Source organism: Rhinatrema bivittatum, chromosome 1 (assembly GCF_901001135.1).
Source record: "Rhinatrema bivittatum chromosome 1, aRhiBiv1.1, whole genome shotgun sequence".
In the NCBI taxonomy this organism is placed as follows: Eukaryota; Metazoa; Chordata; class Amphibia; order Gymnophiona; family Rhinatrematidae; genus Rhinatrema; species Rhinatrema bivittatum.
This window is the reverse complement of record NC_042615.1, coordinates 698,897,436-698,916,733: the sequence shown is the minus strand read 5'-3', so window position 1 is coordinate 698,916,733 and position 19,298 is coordinate 698,897,436. Positions and strand designations below refer to the sequence as shown.

General features: G+C 39.4%; 1 protein-coding gene across 1 annotated transcript in view; it reads right to left on the bottom strand.

Moving 5' to 3' along the window:
- Window positions 1-19,298, bottom strand: part of CMYA5 (cardiomyopathy associated 5) — a 165,266-nt gene that overhangs the window by 134,102 nt on the left and 11,866 nt on the right.

The following is a 19,298-nucleotide window of genomic DNA, read 5'->3' as shown; positions in this document are numbered from 1 at the left end:
TCTTCAACTTCAACAAAATTCTGGATCTGAAACTGGTGCTATCAGAAAATACCATATAATTAACAGGATGAAATGGTACAAGCTTGTTACAAAGTAATAATATGACTTTAGTTAACTAAAACTAAATTGAAAAAAAGTTTGGAAACAAAAACTAAAATGTCAATTTAAAAAAATAAAAAAGAAATAAGAGGCTAGTCTGGTAGGTCAGTGACAGTCTTACATAAGAACATGCCATACTGGGTCAGACCAAGGGTCCATCAAGCCCAGCATCCTGTTTCCAACAGTGGACAATCCAGGCTATAAGAACCTGGCAAGTATCCAAATACTAAGTCTATGCCATGCTAGTTTATTCCAAACATTCTTTATTAGCCTAGTTTTGTTTCTGTTTTTTTAAACATTTAAACAAGGAACCTGGCCTTAAAACATTATCATGTCCATTTCCCACCAATAACTTTTCAACCACTCCTCTTTCATTCATATTTCTGCCACAGGTAGAGCATCCTGTGATCCCTGGATCACACTTTTCATATGCCTGTGGGTAAAGGGGTCAAATCTCAGGGAGGTCAGAGTACATTGTGATGTCATTAAGCATTTTGAAAGCATTTTTAAATCAAGCGTCATCTGTAGACATACTATCCTATCTCCTATTTCATCTGGAATTGAAGGCTTATAAACACTATGAATTTGGGGTAGGATTCTTATCTATTGGCCTCTTGGTGACCCCACTTCCAGCACCTTGGAATTAATGGATTTATTTCCTTAAAAGTTAAAAAAAATAATTTTGGGTGTCTAACCTGCAGGTTGATATGATGAGCCAAGCCCTAGTAGAAGAAATGTTTTCAGCAATGTTAATCATATTCATTTTGCAGCTGCTGAATTCCCCTACAATGCTGCAGGTCATACCATTGACTTGTTATTTCAGCAGACCATAGCTTTTATTTTATACAGCATTGATAAACTTATTCTGTCTTCAGTTCCTTGATCAGCCCACTCATTGATTTCCTTAAGATTCACTCTAGAACTCAAGCTGTAGAGTAATATATAGGTATTGTTGTTACATTTGGTTACAGATACACAAAGCTTTATTTTTGCCTTCCCCTAGATTAAAAGAACTGTCAGCAGGGCCACAGATGAAAGGTAAACATTGGACTTTTGACCTCCTTTCAGCTTAACCTACAGCATTGCTATGCACACAGAATCTGAAGGGTTTTATAATTTAATACTTCGGAAACACCACCACTTTTAGCCATGATTGCCCGACAGCACATTTCTGGCTCCTGGATCATGGAAAAGCTTCCCTAGGGCAAAAGGAACACTGTTGTTATAATTGCTACCTAATTATAGTTAGGTAATTTGAGATACAAGCACATAAAATCGCTTGCCTGTGCTCCAGGTCAGACAGAGTTTCAGTGGCAGAGGAAAGAGTCAGACTCATACACCAAGATTGCTCCCGCGTGACACCGAGCACTGCCTCCTTCCTCAACGTTATAAAACACTCCACTGTAAATCTGAAACTGGCTGATGGGTAATGCTCAAAGGTTACAGAATGCAATTTTTTTTTTAATTTTATTTTTATTGTAATTTCAGCTTTAAACAGAAATTTGGATAATAAAATACATTAATTCTTATCCATGAAATCATCACATAGCAACACATAGTAACATATTATCCATCTTTTGTAAGAAATCAATTAAAGAATAAAGAACAATTGGATTTCAAGCGTTAGAATAGGAGCATTTATCCTTAAAGAAATATATTAGAAAATTCAACACTTATTTGATGCTTAACTCATCCCACTAAAATTATTGTATTATCCCTAATTGCACAGTTTCTTAAGAGTGTGTGTCCAAATATGCACGCAGTTGTTCGGGCTGCGTAAAAACATATCTATTATCTGAATGTTTTATTAAACATCTACAAGGATATCTTAGATAAAATTGTGCACCTCTTGATAGAACTTCCGATCGCATTGTTATGAACTTTTTTCATCTTAACTGGGTAGCACGAGCTACATCTGGGAAAATCCTTATGGATTGCCCATAGAAATCATACTTTTGATGTTTAAAATGCAATCTCAACACTGCATCTTTATCTATTTGGGATACAAACTGGACTACCAGTGTTGCTGTCGTGCTGATTTTTGATTCATAGGATTTTTCCAAAAAAATCAGTCAGATTCAAATTCTCTAATACCTCTCCATTTTTTCCCTCTGATATTTGTTGTAAATAATAAATCTTATTTAATTTAGGTAAAGTAGATTCTGTGTATTTCAAAATATTCTTCAGGTAACTATTAAATAGATCTAAGGGTATTACTAAATGAATTTTTGGAAAATTCAATAATTTAAGATTTAATTTCTTCATCTGATTTTCCAATAGTTCAATCTTTCCTTCATGTTCTTCTTCTGATTTAATTAAATTTGACTGAATTTTTGAACTTCCCCCAATTGCACATCAATTATATTTACATTTTTCTCCAAAGAATCTACTTTCTCTTGTACATGAATATTCTTTTTTAATGCTTCTTGAACTGTATTAGCTAATTTATTAATTGATTTCTGCATATTAATCATCATGGATCCTAATTCCTCCATTGAAACTTTTTTTGGAATAATAATAGAAACAAACATTCTCAATGTCATTTAAACATAATTGTACATCACCATCTCTAGACTGTTGCAATGTCCCTCCAATTCTGTCTGCATTAGATAATGAAGTATCTTTAGGTTCCCTGGGACTAAGTTCTTCCATGTCCTCTGAGATCTTAGTCGAATTCACGACATCTCTCTGGGAAACCAAAGAATCTTGTAGAGAAATATTTAAATCCATATCAGATTTTGCAGATGGGGGGGGGGGGGGGGGGGGGGGGGGACGGGACTGGTTTTTCTGGGGCACCTGGGGTCAAAGATGTTTCAAATGCCACATTGTCCAACTCCTTCTTCTGAGTTGGGCTACTAGCGGCCCTTCCCGGTGTATGAGTGGAAATGGTCTGAAAGCAGTCTGTAATAGTTGGCTGAAGCAAAATTACTAGATGCAGGTGTCATAGGCAGTTCCCTCACCTTTGCTTTCCTCTTGGTGTGAGGCATAGCAACAAGATGAGGAACTAAGAATAGGAAAATCACAGTCAAAGTCTCAAGGAGAGATTGCTTTCAATGTTAAGCAGCAAATTACTCACGCTTGAATCCCCAAAGTTCTCTGGCTGGCCGCAGAAAAAGAGACTCCCGCTTCAAACCGGGCTAAGCCGGGCAAAGCCGCGTGCCCCTTGGCCATCGCGCCGGCGTAGGCTTGATTTTATTAGCCTACCTGGCTCCTCCTCCTCGTCGTTACCCAGATATGGAAGGGAAATTCAAACGGGCCTCGTACCGGTAGACCCAAGGCAAAGTCAAAACGGCCTACAGAATGCAATTTTACATCAGGGTAAAAAGCCAGTTTGTCCTGTCCTCCCACCCCTTCATGGGGGAGGGGCAAACCAGCTTCTATTATTATTCTGATTGTCGATCCAAAGCTCACCATGGTGTAAAAGGGCATTCACAGCATGCCTATACCTGTCTGTGGTGCCTGGACCAGCTTTCCATGTGCCCGGGGCAGCTAATGTAAATTATGCTAACCCCCTCCCCGTAGCAACTTAACAGTGCCGACTCCTTTGGCAGTAGAGGCAGGACAATGCTCCCTCTAATGACAGCAAGTGGCTCCAGCACAGCATTCCCCTCTCTCTCATCCTGCCCTTTATCTTTATTCTCCTCTCTCTGCCCCACCCTCTGCTGGCAGTATTCTTCCCCCCCCCCCCACCCCCGCAAAAAAAAAACAAAAAACCTACCCAGCAATCCCGTCTCTCTTCCATCTATCCCCTGGCCAGCATCCCCCTCTCCTTCTCAGCATCCCCCATCTCTTCCTCTTCGCCCAGCAATTGCCCCCCTTTCCTCCCTCACCATTGTCCAGTATCTCCCTTTCTCCTTTTGTTCCCCCCCCCTGCCCAAAAGCAGACCACCCCCCTCACTTCACTTCCAGTCCAGCAGCATCGGTTTCTTCTCATCCATCCCCATCCCATGAGCTCCATCATGATGCTGAAGATCGTCATGCCGCAGTGGCAGCAGCAGCACCAGACAGAGAGAGAAGGGCAATGCAGGGCTTGTGAAACAGTGCATGCTAGCAGGACCTACAGCAGCCTCATCCCCTACTCCCACATGCTCTTCTCATCAGTAAGGAAATCTGAGCAAGGGGAAAAGATATTGCAAGGCCTTTGAACGTGCGCTGACTCACAGACCCCCCCCCCCCCCCACACACACACACACACTGTTGGTCTCTTCTTGTTGCTGCAGCTGCTGCTGGCACTGTAGCTACTGGGAGTGTGAGATGCTCAGGGAATGCACACTATTTGCTCCAGCTGGATATGTGAAGGCCTGGGGGGAAAAAAAGCCAGAAAAAATTTTAATTTTTCCATTTTTAGCCCTGGAGGATAAAATGGGGGAAAAAAAATTTCTGAATTTTTTCCGTTTTCCCCTGCTAGGCCTTCACATATCTAGTCCCAGCTTTAGCTTTCAGCATTACAGAAAAAAAAGATGCCCAGCACTAACCACACAAGGGGCTTCTTGTGGCTTTACTGTACCCCATAATGTTGTACACCATAAGGCTTTAATTAAACAGAAATGATACCTTCTTACCTGTAATAGGGACTCGTGGGGAATCCTCTAACCCAGATGGAAGATGAGTATTTCTGCTAGTCTGCATGTACTACGTGGCTAGGATATAGCATATCTGAATTTCAGAAAGCATTTGACAAAAAGTACTGCATGAGAGAGACTTCTAATGAAATTAAAAAGTAATGGGATAGGAGGCAATGTCCTATTTGGGACCTGGTTAAAGGATAGAAAACAGAATAGGGTTAAATGGTCAATTTTCTCAATGAAGAAAAGTGAATAGTGGAGTAACCCAGGGATCTGTGGTGGGACCATAGCTTTTAATATATTTATAAATGACGCAGAGATGGGAACAAGTAAGGTGATCAAATTTACTGATGATACAAAATTATTCAAAGTGTTAATCACAAGAGGATTAGGAGAAATTGCAAAGAGAACCTTGCAAGACTGGGCATCCAAATGCAGATAAAATTTTATGTGGACAAGTGAAAAGGGATGCACATAGGAAAGAGCAACCCAAATTATAGGTAAACATTAGAAGGTTCCACATTAGGAGTCACCACCTAGGAAAAGGATCTAGGCATCTTCATGGAGAATATGTCAAAATCCTTTGCTCAGTGTGTGGAGGTAGTCAAGAAAGCAAATAGAATGCTAGGGATTATTAGGAAAGGAATGGAGAGTAAAACAGAGACTATCATAATGACTTTGTATCACTCCATGGTGAGACCATACCTTGACTACTGTGTGCAGTTCTGGTCACCACATCTCAAAAAAGACATAGCAGAATTAGAATAGGTACAGAGAAGGGCAACCAAAATGATAAAGGAGATGAAACTATTCTCCAAGCTGGAGGTTAGGACTCTTCAGCTTGGAGAAGAGACAGCTGAGGGTCTATAAAATAGTGAATGGAGTAGCATGGGTAAATGCAAATCGGTTGTTTACTCTTTCAAAAAAGTACAAAGACTAGGGGACACACAGTGAAGTTACTAGGTAGTACAATTAAATCAAATAGGAGAAAATATTTTTACTCAACACATAATTAAATGCCGGAATTTGTTGTCAGAGTGTGGTAAAAGCTGTTTGTATAGCTGGATTTAAAAAAAAAAAAATAGATGTGGACAAGTTCCTAGAGGAAAAGTCTATACCTTTTCCCTGGTATAAGTAGCACAGAATCTATTGGTTTGAGATCATACAAAGTACTTGTGACCTGGACTGACCACTGTGGGGAAATTGGATTCTTTTTTATTTATACAAACTTATATTCTGCAACTTCCAAAAACGTTTCTGTGCAGCGCAGATACTGTCCTTACTGAACCCTTTGGTCTTACCCAGTATGAAAATGTTATATTCTTGTTCTTACTGGATGTCACTAGATTAGTGTTTCCCAACCCTCTCCTGGAGGCACACCTATCCAGTCGGGTTTTCAGTATATCCATAATAAATATGCATGAGATAGATTTGCATATATTAGAGAGCCAGTGTATGCAAAACACCCCTCAAGAATATTCATTGCTGCAATCCTGAAAACCCGACTGGATAGGTGCGCCTCCAGGAAACACTGCACTAGATGTATGGCCTTTTAAATAAAACTTATTAAGCCAATGTAAATTTTTCACACAGATTTATCCAAAATGAAAAACTGAATAATGAAATGAAGTTTCTACCTTAATATACAATGAGCATAGACTTATGTAACTGATTGCTCAGTATAAATCTAAAAAAAAAGTTCTATTTTAATTAGTCTAGACAAAAGCAATTTAACCATAGAAAAAAAAAATATTAAATCCTCCATGACTACAATAAATGTCAAAAGATGAAGTTCAGTGGCATTTCTGGCTGGGGTGTAAAGAACAGATTTACATCCACTCCTTTAAGTTCCATAATTCTATTTTATATATTATATAGGCTAGATATTAGGGTTATAATAGGACAAGGGACATGCTGGTTACAAAAGTGACTCACAGTTTGATTAACATACCAGGAGCCATAGACTTGAGGGAATTTTGCTTAATGAAAGACGATTTTTGCAACAAAAGAGGCCACAACTCTCTTTCAGATGCCCAGTCCCTGCCCTTTATCATTTAAAACAACCCCAAACCTGCAAATTCTCTAATTACATAGTGACATAGTAATAACCAAATGGTCCATCCAGTCTCTCCGTGCAGATTACCCCCATGGTATTGATAAAGGTAGTAACTGCTGCTCCGAACAGGTTAACCCCAGCCTTATGTTAAAGGTAGTAATATTTGCAACAAAATCTAGCAACTGTTAAACAAATTCTTGCTAGCAACATTTTTACGGGTGAGCAGCCTTCATGATAGTTCAGATAATGCCGCTTGAATGTGCTTTGCTTTTGGACTTGGCCATAGAAGCAGTACTGTGCTTTTTTCCCTAATGTCGGCATAGCAGTACCCTAGAACATAGAAGTCAGGGCCCAGAGTTGGCTGTCACCTGAATCCAATTCTCCTTTTTGTCCCCACCGAAGTGGAGAGCAATGTTGCAGTTACTTTAAATACCAATTAAATGATGCATAGTTATTTTTTGAGGGATATAATATTGACATCACTAACACACGATATCACCTTGAATATTGAAATTTAACTAATTTACTACATCTAAATGATTTCGTGTGACAAATGTGTCTACCCAAAAATTTTTGTCTATTTATCTGAGTTAAGCAAAAACAAATGACCAAGAAAAAATATTTAAGGAGAGAAGAGGAAATTTTCATATAGTTTCATCGTATTACTGCATCCAGCAGTGTATTATGATTTTAATCACTAACCATCCTCCTCCCACCCGTGGTAGGTTTTCTGTGATTGCTTAGCATGCACAATTGATGTGTATTAATATATATTTCAAATGTTGAAATAGTGAAACAGTACGTTAAATCAAAAATTATTTTGTAAATTTGTGACGTGAGTCACTAACTGCTATAGCAGAAATTTAAATAAGTTTCTTTCAAAAAATGCTGAACCTTTCCCAAAAATGCCGACACTTTTTTAGATGTAAACCAAGAGTATAAGACATGAATCAAATTCCCAGAACTTATCTGCTTGTCTGTCCATAACTCGTGTTCATGTCCCAACAGGGCCTTGTTTCGAATCAACGATTCTTCTTCAGGGGACGTGCTGTTATATCCAAATAATAGGTATCGTTCGGTGTTTTGCTGAATTTTACTGGCCGTGTATACGGTCGCCATGTTGATTTAAATGCTCAGGTTAATGTTGACTTATATCTATTGAACCTGCCTTGAAATGTAACCAATCCCGATGTGCGTTGGGTGATGTAATCGCGCTGCAGCTGTCAAATTGTTTAAATCGCATCGCTCCATTTTTTATCTAAATTAATATAGGCCACACGAGCTGTACAGATAATGCCAATGTGCGTTAAATGATATCATTGCATAACGGCTATCAAATTGTTTGAATCACATCGCTACATATTCCATCTAGATTAGTATATTCCACATGAAGTGTGCATGTGATGCCGATGTGTGTCAAATGACATCATTACGCGGCAGCTATTAAAATTATCTGAATCACATCGCTCCATATTGCATCTAAATTAGTGTGTTCCATTCAAGTTCTTTGTTTAATCCCTGTGGAGATTGTGTACCCGATGTGAAAATCCAATAGGCTTCCCTCAAATTTAATAAATGAATACGATCCCCTCCACGTGGGGTTGCTCGTATGTGATCGATGAAGGTCCACTTTGTGTGAAGGAATGTTGGCATTGTATACAGTGGGTCACTATGGGGGCAGTTAGTGTCCGAGTATGTAAACAGGACTTATGTTCATTTAGTCTCGTTCTCATAATACGGGTGGTTCTCCCTATATAACATAATCTGATTTGCATGTTGTACGTGACTTACGTATCACTTTGTATTCAGACACCGGATCAACCCATATATGACCCTCAATACAGTTTATGCAATGAATACATTGGCCACATTTAAAATATCCACTGTTGCCCGGATCAATCTGTTGTGGTGCTTGCGCCTGATGTTACTATCTCTGGATGTCACTATCAATGGTTGTTCTTGAAATATGTTGTGAATCCCCAATATATGCCAATGTCTTCTGATTGCTGCCGATATAGCAGGAAATGCTGTGGTTTGTTTTAATACACAAACCAAGTTGGGTTCTTTTTTTTTCGGCTTGTATGTGAGAAGGGCCTGCCTGTCAGAATACTTAGCCCGTTTGTAGGCTTGCTTAATAACTCTCTTGGGATAGCCACGTTGTAAAAATCGTTTCATGAGTTTGGCCGCTTGAATTTCATATTCTGACAAAGTGGAGCAGATCCTTCTGATCCGGAAGAATCGACTTGTGGGTAAACCACATTTGAATGAATAAGAGTGAGGGCTATGAAACCTTAGCAGGTTATTCCGATCTGTAGGTTTTCTAAATACTGTGATTGTCAATGTGCCATCCTGACATGATAATGAAACATCCAAAAAAGTCATAGTGTGGTTTGACCATTGGGCCGTGAACTGCAGATTTTCATTTACCGTGTTGGTCCATATGCAAAATGCACTTAAGCGATCCTCTGATCCTTTCCAAATGAAAAAGATGTCGATGTAACGACACCAAATAGTAATATCTTGCCACCAATCAGATGTGTAGATATGTGTGTTTTCAAACTGTGCCATATACAGATTGGCAGTTGTCGGTGCCAACGGAGACCCCATGGGTATACCATGGGTCTGTAAATATAAGATGGATTCAAACAAGAAATAATTTTTGGTAAGTACCAATTCTGCCAACTGCATAATGAAAGAGGTGGATATTCTTTGAATCCTACTATGGGGCAGATTTTCAAAGGGGTACGTGCGTATCTTACGCGTATCAACATTAACCTGCCCCCCGAAAACCTGCCCCAAGCTCCCCTGCGAGCGCCGAGCCTATGTTGAATAGGCTCAGTGGCACGTGTAAGTCCCGGGTCTTTCCTGGGGGAGGCGTGTCATGGGGCGTGTTGCAGCGGCGTGTCATCCGGGGGCGAGGCTGCAGCCTCTGAAACAGCTCCTGGGCTGGGGAATCGCGCGCTGGCCAGCTGGCCGGCGCAGGCGTAACTTTTCGAACAAAGGTAGGGGGGGTTAGGTAGGGGAAAGGAGGGGAAGGAAGTTCCCTCCGAGGCCGATCCGATTTCGGAGCGGCCTCAGAGGGAACGGAGGCAGGCCGTGCGGCTCGGCGCACGCAGGCTGCCGATTTTGCACAGCCTTGCGTGCGCCGACCCCAGATTTTAAAAGATACGCGCGTATCTATTAAAATCCGGCGTACTTTTGTTTGATCCAGTCGCGCGAACAAAAGTACGCGCGGGCATAGTTTTTTAAAAATCTACCCCTATGTGTATTAACTGTGGCATGTATAACTTCCTGAGGGATGTTGGTGTATAATGCTGACACATCCATAGACGTGAACCAATATTGTGTAATGGAATCCATTATTACCTGTTCAATCTGCTGTAAAAAATGGATGGTATCCTTGGTATATGATTGCATTTCTTGTACATAAGGCTGCAGTACACGATCTAAAAATATGGCTGGAGCTTCAAGAACAGAATCATTTAATGATATGATGGGTTGTATTGGTGGCTTGAGAATGTTCTTGTGAATCTTTGGTACAGCATATATGACTGGAACCTTAGGATGAAGAACTGTAAGACATTTTCATTCTTTATCAGTCAGGCCAGATGTTAATTCTACCAAAGATTTTATGTTTTCGCGTAAACCCTCTGTCGGATCTTGAGTCAGTTTACAGTAATATTTGCTGTCGCTCAAATGTAGGATCATCGCAGAATCGTAATGTTTTATTCTGTAAAACAACGGCGCCGCCTTTGTCGGCAGGTTTTATTATTAAATCAGGGGACTGCTCCAGTGATTTTAATGCCGATCTAAACGACTGTGGTAAATTGTATCTCCATTTGGGATTGCTCTGATCATATGAGCGTAGATCTCTCTCTCTCCATTAACAATGGTCCCCCAGTGGTTGAATGCAGGAAATACAACAGGTCTAGCACTTATCGCAAAGTCTGAAAATGTTATTGCAATTTGCGCTAACTTAGCGCAAATTGTAATAAACTATATATTAGCATAAAACACACCCCTTTTGCTATCGCATGCGATACTGGTCGCATTTTGATAAATCCAGGCCAAAGATATTGAACAGAGCCAGTCCCAAAACCGATCCTTGTGGTACTCCACTTAACACTGTTCTCTCTTCAAGTTCTATTTACCATTACTGTCTCCTGTCAGTTAATCAGTTTGTAATCCATTCTACTATCTTAGTGCCCACTCCCAAGCTTCTCATTTTATTCACAAAACCTCCTATGCGGGATCATATCAAAAGCTTTGCTGAAATCCAAGTAAATCACATTGAGCACTCTTCCTTGATTCAATCCTCTAGTTACCCAATAAAAAAAAAATCTATCAGATTTGTCTGACAGATCTTCTCTGGTGAATCCATGCTGTTTCAGGTCCAGCAACCCATCAGATTGTACATAGTTCACTATCCTTTCCTTCAGCAGAGTCTCCATTAATTTTCCCACCACCAAGGTGAGGCTAACCAGCCTACAGTTTCCAGCCTTCTCTCTGGTCACACTCTTGGGAAACAGGATCACCACCACTCTTCTCTAATCTCATGGTACCACTCCTGTTTCCAGGGAACTATTGAAAGGATCTTTTAGCAGACTAGCCACCACATCTCTGAGCACCTTCAGCATCCTGGGATATACCTCATCTGGTCTCATGGCCTTGTCCACTTTGTTTTCCTAGCTCTTGGAGTTCCATCTATCCCATTCCCATCTACGGTTTTGTCAACCAGCAACGGTCCTTCTCTAGGGTCTTCTTTAGTGACCACCAAACTGAAGTATTTATTATAAGTATATACTCAAAAAACTCTCAAAAGTATTAACTGCAGTGAAAACAGCAAAACATAAATTTCCCAAAAAACTGCTGTAACATCACCATTTTAAAGAAAATTCATCGAACACCTCAAGTGAGAGAAAAAATATTTTTTTCACCAGACCTCATAAACTGGCATAGTTAATAATGCTAAATTAGCATGGGATATATTTGCCAACGTTTATAATCATCGGTCAATTGTATAGATTTTTTTGTATGCTTTCCTTTCGTGAAAAAATAGTGATAAAACTTTCTGATTATCCTTTTCAAAGTCACATTGACAAAACTTAGCTTAAGTGAAGAAACGCCATGTTCTTCAGATGAGGCTAGCATGGAAAAAGCCCGACACTGGATCCGTGTTTCGGCTCATGCCTTCGTCGGGGGCCGAATTAGCTGTCAATGTAAAAAACACAATTAATGCCAATAATCCAACCTGAAAATTATACTTAACAATAGTAGTGGAGGTTCTCGCTACACGGACTTAGTGCTAGGAACGGCTTGGGGATGGCGGCGTCTGCCGATACTGCGTCTCTTCCACCTAGAATGAGTAGAAGCGCGCCACTTTCTTTAAAAGGCAGCGTAACCAATCATAATCTGCCACGTCAACAATGACGTAAAACAGAGGCGGAATTAAACCAGAGAAAACCATTCAACGGCAATGTTGAGTCCAAAGGGCTGTATAGTATTCAATTTGAAAATCCACTGCTGTTCTCTGATATTTAATAATTTTTGTGGATCACCCCCCCTCCCTGATAGCTGAATAACATCTATCACCCTCCATCTTAAGTCCACAAACTGATGTTTTCCGCAAGACAATGTCCAACGATAGGAGCTTGTAATTTTTCTGTCTGAAGGCAGCTTTTATGTTCAATCAGTCTTGTACGTATTGTACGTTTAGTGCGACCAACATAAAATAAATCGCAAGGGCATTTGATAATATATATAACATGTGTTGTCTGACAATCCGAATATGTCTTGGCTGACCATGTTCTTCCTTGCATGTCTATCCAATCTGGACCAATTAAAGAAGTAGTACACATCGAACATTTTTGACACGACCAATGGCCAATGGGTAAATCAGGTTTATCAGCATGAACCGATGGAAAAAATGAATGAGTTAAAATCTCTCTTAGATTCTTGCCACGACTATATGAAATTATAGGGACATCAGCGAAGATTTTATGAATTTGTAAGACATGCCAATATTGGCGTATAATCGATGCTATAGTGGCCGATTTTGATGAAAAGCGTAACGTGCATACTAAAGGATGTTCATCAGACTTCGTTGATTCTAAAAGTAGCCATTGACGATGAGCATATGAAGCTCTTTTCCAAGCCTTCTTTATAATACGTGATGGATAATCTCGTTGTAACAAATTGCTTGCAAGATGTTGTGCATGTAAATGGAAATCAGCTGTTTCTGAACATAAACGACGTAACCGGAGAAACTGTCCGATTGGTAAGTTACGTTTAAGACTGTATGAGTGCCAACTGGAAAAGTGTAACAAAGTGTTACAATCAGACGGTTTCCTGTATAATGATGTAGATAAATGATCATCCTGCTTCGTAATTAAAATATCCAAAAAATTGATTGACTCATGATGATAATGCATTGTGAAAAAAATATTATTATCAATAGAATTTAACCAATCCAAAAAAGTTTCTAAATGTTGGGCATCACTGTGCCACAAAAAGAAAATGTCGTCTATGTAACGAACCCAATGAGAAATCTGCAAAAAATGTATGGAAGGGTAAATATGAATGGACTCAAAATCAGCCATGAATAAATTAGCCAAACTTGGCGCCATGGTAGTACCCATGGCAGTTCCATGGATTTGTTGGTAAAAACATTCTTTGAATACAAAATAATTTTCTTCAAGCGCTATTTTTGCCAATAGCAACAAAAAGTCAGTAGGAATACGGTGTGGTCTGATTCTGGTCTCTAAATTACGTTCCAAAATACTAAGAGATTGCTGTTGAGGGATGCTGGTATATAATGCTCGTATGTCAAGGGTGACCAAAATAATATCAGTAGAAAATTGAACGGAAGCTAGAATATTCAGCATTGATTTGGTATCTTTGACATATGATGTAATTTGGGGGACCATTGGTTGCAAAAATAGATCCACAAATACCGAAAGTGGTTCAAGGAGAGAACCAATAGTACTAACAATTGGTCTGCCTGGTGGATGTATCGGATCTTTATGGATTTTTGGGAGCATGTATATCGTTGGTGTACAATAGGTAGAATTGACAAGGAAAGCTTTCTCTTTTGATGTCAAAAATCCAGTTATAAAAGCATCTTCAACCATTTCTTCAATCTTCAAAAATAAGGACGGGCCCGGATCTTCGGATAGTGGAAGGTAGTTGTTTAAATCTGAAATGTGAGACATAACCAATTCTACATAGTAAATGCTGTCCATAATAGTCACGGCTCCTCCTTTATCGGCTTGTTTAATAGTTATCGATGACATATTTTTCAATGTCATGAGCGCCGTATGTTGGTCCTTAGATAAATTATATCGCGGTGGATCGCGTGTGGATTCAGCGATCTCCAAATCATGTAGTACCAGATCCATGAACGTTTTCATATGAGGGTCTGGGGGTCCTGGCGGGATCCATGACGACTTTGGTACCACTATGGAAGTCTCAATTGCCGGAGGGTGGTTACAAAAAAATAATTTGATTAATAGTTTCCTGAAAAAACGATATAAATCGCAACGAGTTTGAAACGGATCATAAAAATAAAAAGGAACAAAAGATAAGCCTTTTTCCAATACTTGCATTTGAACTGAAGATAAAGAAGTAGATGACAGGTTTATGACTGTTGATTTTGAACGCTCTGTGAGCGTGTCTGCGGACGTCCTCCCGTATCCGTCCAAGCATGAGATCGATTGGAGCTGTTGCGAAAAAAACGACGAGCAGCTCGTCTATTAGTAGCTTGAAAATTATTATACCTTGAATCATTAGATCTAGAATTATCGTATCTTGTATCAGCAACAGTAGTGTGAGTCGGAACAGAAGTTTCTTCCTCAGAACCAGAAGATGATTCATCAAAGCCGGCGAAACCGACTCTTCTTGGTTTGGGTGCATTCTTGCGTTGCCAGGGATAAATGGTGCCAGCAGCATAATCTCTCTCATCCCTCTTCAGTTTTGTGATTTTAAATTGACGTATTTCAAGTCTAAATTTTTCAATCGACTGATTATGCTCGTGCAGATGCTTGTCATATTCTTCTAGAGACTCGGCAATTTGCAAAGCAGATTTAGACTCAGCACATGTGATTTTCATAGTATCAGCCAATTTACTGGTGGTTTCCACAATTAGTAACATAATGTCCAAAGAACATTTATTAAGGATTGCTATCCATTTTTTGACGAAATCGTCATCTTCACCATATATCGAGGGTGCAAGATTAATGCGTAATCCTCGAGGAATCATTTCCAACTTAATATACTGCAATAACGTGGCAACATGTAAATCTAATTTAATTAAATTTTTTGAAGACTCTAAAAATGCAGCCCAAGTATGTGTCTCAACAGGTATAGGTTCATCCAAAAGTAAAGTTCCTTGTAATGCTTGAGCTATGTGTTGCTCCGAGTAGCTGAAAACATTGGCCCACATGATGTTTTTAATTAAATAGCAAAAAAGAGTCAGCGGAATAGATATATACTCAAAAAACTCTCAAAAGTATTAACTGCAGTGAAAACAGCAAAACATAAATTTCCCAAAAAACTGCTGTAACATCACCATTTTAAAGAAAATTCATCGAACACCTCAAGTGAGAGAAAAAATATTTTTTTCACCAGACCTCATAAACTGGCATAGTTAATAATGCTAAATTAGCATGGGATATATTTGCCAACGTTTATAATCATCGGTCAATTGTATAGATTTTTTTGTATGCTTTCCTTTCGTGAAAAAATAGTGATAAAACTTTCTGATTATCCTTTTCAAAGTCACATTGACAAAACTTAGCTTAAGTGAAGAAACGCCATGTTCTTCAGATGAGGCTAGCATGGAAAAAGCCCGCCATCCCCAAGCCGTTCCTAGCACTAAATCCGTGTAGCGAGAACCTCCACTACTATTGTTAAGTATAATTTTCAGGTTGGATTATTGGCATTAATTGTGTTTTTTACATTGACAGCTAATTCGGCCCCCGACGAAGGCATGAGCCGAAACACGGATCCAGTGTCGGGCTTTTTCCATGCTAGCCTCATCTGAAGAACATGGTGTTTCTTCACTTAAGCTAAGTTTTGTCAATGTGACTTTGAAAAGGATAATCAGAAAGTTTTATCACTATTTTTTCACGAAAGGAAAGCATACAAAAAAATCTATACAATTGACCGATGATTATAAACGTTGGCAAATATATCCCATGCTAATTTAGCATTATTAACTATGCCAGTTTATGAGGTCTGGTGAAAAAAATATTTTTTCTCTCACTTGAGGTGTTCGATGAATTTTCTTTAAAATGGTGATGTTACAGCAGGTATTTATTATAAGAACATAAGAAAATGCCATACTGGGTCAGACCAAGGGTCCATCAAGTCCAGCATCCTGTTTCCAACAGTGGCCAATCCAGGCCATAAGAACCTGGCAAGTACCCAAAAACTAAGTCTATTTCATGTTACCATTGCTAATGTCAGTGGCTATTCTCTAAGTGAACTTAATAGCAGGTAATGGACTTCTCCTCCAAGAACTTATCCAATCCTTTTTTAAACACATTATTCCTGCCATTTGTCTGTCTCTACACATTGCTCCTTGTCACCTTTCAATTTCACTATACCACTTTGGGTGTCACATTCACATAACCACTTTTTCCATACAGAGTTGCCCGTGTAACTCTAACAGATATGTATACATTTATAAAGGTGAATAAAGACTCAAATCTTTTATAGATTATACAAATTTGAGATGGGCAGGAAAAATTATGATTGAAATAACTCACACCTCCTCCTGCAATTTCAGTGTTTCCTCTCTAATAGGGCTTGATAGTTATATATGTGCCTATGTCTGAGACCAACATGGAGACTATGATTGACCCAGAATCCTCTGCTGCCTTGGTCTGCTTGCAGTTCTGGCCATGTGAACCTTAAATGCCCTATTGACCCTAATTTGGAGAAATTACAGAAGACATCTGGTCAGCAGCCGGAGCTGTCCAAAACTTGTGATGGTTGGTCATAGGGTCATAATGAGCAGAGGGAAAAGGTCAGAACCTCAGGCTAATATTCCAACTACAGTAGCACCTGAACAAACTGCTTAAGTCTTGGAGATCTCTCTGGGGGTGAAGAAAATGACAGGACAAAGGACTGACGGAAGATTGATGTGTACATCAGGCAAGAGGCCCCAATTTGGAAAGGGGATCAGGGTAACATAGATCTAATTTATCTTCTTTTATGACATGAGAAATTATGTATGTGATACTCCCATTCGTTCATGCAACTTAGGGATTATTGCATGTTTTACCAATAAAAAGCAGCACTCACTGACATACAAAGAGAAACAGGGGCTAGTGCTTTGCTTAAGCAGAAGTCTTGCCATCTGTATCTCCCAAGGATATGCAATAAAATATTGATATTTGCTTCTACAAAATTTGATATGGTATCCTTGTGTTCGTGGAAAAGCACCTTAAGAGTGTTTGGTGCTTAACAATAGATCATGATTTACTATCAGGCAGAACTGATTCTATTAGAAATCATTCTACAGATCAAAAGCTTATAGTGGCCATATATTATACATAGTATGCATTTAAGTTTATTGGCTTCCTGTCTTACAATGAAATGGGATGACAAGTTATTATTTGCTGGTAGTTTTTCTTGTGGGGACCAATGAAAATAGTTACTACTACCAAAAGTTTATCTTGATATTTTACCTTGCCCATGACAAAGCTGTTCAACATCTATGAATTACTTCTGGACCAGGGGCTAAGAGGATTTATATTTTATATTAGGAATGCAGTATAAAGTCTCCTGCCAACAGAATGGGAAAGAGGGGAAAATTAAGCTTGGGAAACACTAAGAGGCCAATGTACTAAAGTACATTACAGTAAATGCAAGCATTTCTGCTTGTGATGGAAAATACATTTTAGTGTGTTAGTCCAAGTTAGTGGTAACACAGACTTAACATGGCATAATTCAAAATATTTGAATGATCCATGTAGTATGCAAATATCCAGCTCATTAATAGTAAAATGCAGTTAGTGCAATTCTGTTGCATTTCATGGCTCACAGGGGTCTCCCACGAGCTGCGATACTCATCCCAACACTGGGCCTCACTGCTCTCTTCCATGTGCAAATGCTGCGTCCCCATGGCCCTCCTTAGGCGCGCGCATGCGCCCAATGGCCTGACATTTAAAGGGCCAGTCGTGGGAAAAGGCCACAGTGCATGATGACATCACCAGCTCAGGTCCTATATAAGGGCTTCCCAGATATCCTCTCCTCAGCAAGAGGTTAAGAACATAAGAACTTGCCATACTGGTTCAGACCAAGGGTCCATTACGCCCAGCATCCTGTTTCCAACAGTGGCCAATCCAGGCCATAAGAACCTGGCAAGTACTCAAAAACTCCATGTTAGCCAATGCTATTATTAGCAACAGTATTTTCTAAGTCAACTTAATTAATAGCAGGTAATGGGCTTCTCCTCCAAGAATTTATCCAATCTTTTTTAAACACAGCTACACTAACTTTACTAACCACATCCTCTGGCAACAAATTCCAGAGTTTAATTGTGCATTGAGTGAAAAAGAACTTTCTCCGATTAGTTTTAAATGTGCCACATGCTAACTTCATGGAGGGCCCCTAGCCTTTCTATTATTCGAAGGAGTAAATAACCGATTCACATTTACCCATTCTAGACCTCTCATGATTTTAAACACCTCTATCATATCGCCCCTCAGCTGTCTCTTCTCCAAGCTGAAAAGCCCTAATCTCTTTAGTCTTTCCTCATAGGGGAGCTGTTCCAATCCCTTTCTCATTTTGGTTGCCCTTCTCTGTCGCAACTATATCTTTTTTGAGATACGGCGACCAGAATTGTACACAGTATTCAAGGTGCAGTCTCACCATGGAGCGATACAAAGGCATTATGACATTTTCTGTTTTATTCACCATTCCCTTTCTGTTTGCTTTTTTGAATGCCACAGCACACTGAACCGATGATTTCAATGTGTTATCCACTATGACGCCTAGATCTCTTTCTTTGGTGGCAGCTCCTAATATGGAACCTAAGATTGTGTAACTATAGCATGGGTTATTTTTCCCTATATGCATCACCTTGCACTTGTCCACATTAAATTTCATCTGCCATTTGGATGCCCAATCTTCCAGTTTCGCAAGGTCCTCCTGTAATGTATCACAATCTGCTTGTGATTTAACTACTCTGAATAATTTTGTATCATCTGCAAGTTTGATAACCTCACTCGTATTTGTTTCCAGATCATTTATAAATATATTGAAAAGTAAGAGTCCCAATACAGGCTCCTGAGGCACTCCACTGAGAAAATTGTCCATTTAATCCTACTCTGTTTCCTGTCTTTTAACCAGTTTGTAATCCATGAAAGGACATTGCCATCTATCCCATGACTTTTTACTTTTCCTAGAAGCCTCTCATGAGGAACTTTGTCAAATGCCTTCTGAAAATCCAAATACACTACATCTACTGGTTCACCTTTATTTACATGTTTATTAATTCCTTCAAAAAAGTGAAGATTTGTGAGGCAAGACTTGCCTTGGGTAAAGCCATGCTGACTTTGTTCCATTATTTA